At 42.1% G+C, this 2,957-nt stretch overlaps 1 non-coding gene across 1 annotated transcript; it reads left to right on the forward strand.

Annotated features, from left to right (window-relative positions):
* The first annotated feature begins 2,398 nt into the window (after positions 1-2,398).
* LOC112804342 (small nucleolar RNA R71) lies at positions 2,399-2,502 on the forward strand. The gene has a single exon (XR_003202952.1). It is a non-coding gene; the product is annotated as a small nucleolar RNA R71 (small nucleolar RNA).
* The last annotated feature ends 455 nt before the right edge of the window (positions 2,503-2,957 follow it).

Consider the following 2,957-nt stretch of genomic DNA (forward strand, 5'->3'; position numbering starts at 1 on the left):
TGCTTTTACCACACCAAACTTAGAATGTTGCTCGCCCTCGAGCAAAGAAGAAAGAATGGAAGGAGAATAAGATCTGGAGGAGAGGGAGAGATGTGTATGTTTTGGCCATATGGGTGGGATTGGGTGGGGACGAGATGGATGGATGTGAATGGTGAAGATGTGATGGGGATGAGAGATTGAGGTGATTGGTGAATAAGAGACAAGGTGAGTTGAGGTAGGTGGGGATCTTGTGAGGTCCACTGATCCTGTGGGGTCCACAGATCCTGAGGTGTCAAGGATTTACATCCCTGCACCAATTAGGCATGTAAAATGCCTTTGCATGCAATTCTGGCATTTAAACGCCGAGGTGATGCATGTTCTGGGCATTCAACGCCTATGTGCAGCATGTTTCTGGCGTTGAACGCCAGTTCCATGCTTGTTTCTGGCATTCAGCGCCAGCTCTATGCTCTGTTCTGGCGTTGAACGCCAGCCAAATGCTCCTTACTGGCGTTTAAACGCCAGTAAGTCCTTCCTCCAGGGTGTGATTTTTCTTCTGCTGTTTTTGATTCTGTTTTTAATTTTAATATTTTTTTTGTGACTCCACATGATCATGAACCTAATTAAACACAAAATAAAAATAAAATTAGATAAATAAAAATTGGGTTGCCTCCCAACAAGCGCTCTTTTAATGTCACTAGCTTGACAATGGGCTCTCATGGAGCCTTAGAAACGTTCAGACCATGATGAAGTCCTCCCAACACCAAACTTAGAGTTTGAATGTGGGGTCTTCTCAACACCAAACTTAGAGTCTGGTTGTGGCCTCCCAACACCAAACTTAAAGTTTGACTGTGGGGGCTTTGTCTGACTCTGTATTGAGAGAAGCTTTTCATGCTTTCTCTCTAGTGTTACAGAGGAATGGCCGTGTGCCCTAAACACAAGGTAGTCCCCATTCAATTGAAGGACTAATTCTCCTTTGTTAACATTAATCACAGCACCTGCTGTGGCTAGGAAAGGTCTTCCAAGGATGATGCATTCGTCCTCCTCTTTCCTAGTGTCTAAGATGATGAAATCAGCAGGGATGTAAAGGCCCTCAACCTTTACTAACACATCCTCTACTAATCCATAAGCTTGTCTTACTGACTTGTCTGCCAATTGTAATGAAAATAAGGCAGGCTGTACCTTAATGATCCCTAGTTTCTCCATTACAGAGAGTGGCATAAGCTTTATCCCTGACCCCAGGTCACACAGAGCCTTGTTAAAGGTCATGGTGCCTATGGTACAGGGTATTGAGAATTTGCCAGGATCTTGTTTCTTTTGAGGTAAGATTTTCTGAACCCATGTATCTAGTTCACTAATGAGCAACGGAGATTCACCTTTCCAAGTCTCATTACCAAACAACTTGGCATTCAGCTTCATGATGGCTCCTAGATATTGAGCAACTTGCTCTCCAGTCATATCTTCATCCTCTTCTGAGGAAGAATAGTCTTCAGAGCTCATGAATGGCAGAAGGAGATTTAGTGGAATCTCTATGGTCTCTATATAAGCCTCAGATTCCTTTAGGTCCTCAATAGGGAACTCCTTCTTGCTTGAGAGACGTGCCAAGAGGTCTTCCTCACTAGGATTTTCATCTTTCTCCTCCCTTGTGCATTCGGCCATATTGATTACATCAATGAACTTGCACTCTCCCTTTGGATTCTCTTCTGTATTGCTTGGGAGAATACTGGAAGGAGTTTCAATGATTTTCTTACTCAGCTGGCCCACTTGTGCCTCCAAATTTCTAATGGAGAATCTTGTTTCACTCATGAAACTTAAAGTGGCCTTGGACAGATCAGAGACTATGTTTGATAAGTTAGAGGGGCTCTGTTTAGAATTCTCTGTCTGTTGCTGAGAAGATGATGAAAAAGGCTTGTTATTGCTTAGCCTGTTTCTTCCACCATTATTAAAGCCTTGTTGAGGCTTTTGTTGATCTTTCCATGAGAAATTTGGATGATTTCTCCATGATGAATTATAGGTGTTCCCATAAGGTTCACCCATGTAATTTACCTCTGCTATTGCAGGGTTCTCAGGATCATAAGCTTCTTCAAAAGCTGCCTCTTTAGTACTGTTGGATGCATTTTGCCATCCATTCAGACTTTGAGAGATCATGTTGACTTGCTGAGTCAACACTTTGTTCTAAGCCAATATGGCATTCAGAGCATCAATTTCAAGAACACACTTCCTCTGAGGCGTCCCATTATTCACGGAATTCCTCTCAGAAGTGTACATGAATTGGTTTTTTGCAACCATGTCAATAAGTTCTTGAGCTTCTGCAGGCGTTTTCTTTAAGTGAATGGATCCACCTGCAGAATGGTCCAATGACATTTTGGAAAACTCAGATAGACCATAATAGAATATATCTAATATGGTCCATTCTGAAAACATGTCAGAAGGACACTTTTTGGTCATCTGCTTGTATCTTTCCCAAGCTTCATAGAGGGATTCACCATCTTTTTGCTTGAAGGTTTGAACATCCACTCTAAGCTTGATCAGCTTTTGAGAAGGAAAGAATTTATCCAAGAAGGCCGTGACCAGCTTATCCCAGGAGTCCAGGCTATCCTTAGGTTGTGAGTCTAACCATGTTCTAGCTCTGTCTCTTACAGCAAAAGGGAAAAGCATGAGCCTGTAGACTTCAGGATCTACTTCACTCGTCTTTTCAGTCTCACAAATCTGCAAGAACTCAGTTAAAAACTGGTAAGGATCTTCAGATGGAAGTCCATGAAACTTGCAGTTTTGTTGCATCAAAGCAACTAATTGAGGTTTCAGCTCGAAATTGTTTGCTCCAATGGCAAGAATTGAGATGCTTCTTCCATCAAACTTGGACGTTGGTTTAGTGAAATCACCAAGCATCCTTCTTGCATTATTGTTGTTGGGTTCGGTTGCCATCTCCTTCTCTTGTTCGAAAATTTCTGAAATGTTGCCTCTGGATTGTTGTAATTTAG

This window comes from Arachis hypogaea, chromosome 5, assembly GCF_003086295.3.
Source record: "Arachis hypogaea cultivar Tifrunner chromosome 5, arahy.Tifrunner.gnm2.J5K5, whole genome shotgun sequence".
Lineage (NCBI taxonomy): Eukaryota > Viridiplantae > Streptophyta > Magnoliopsida > Fabales > Fabaceae > Arachis > Arachis hypogaea.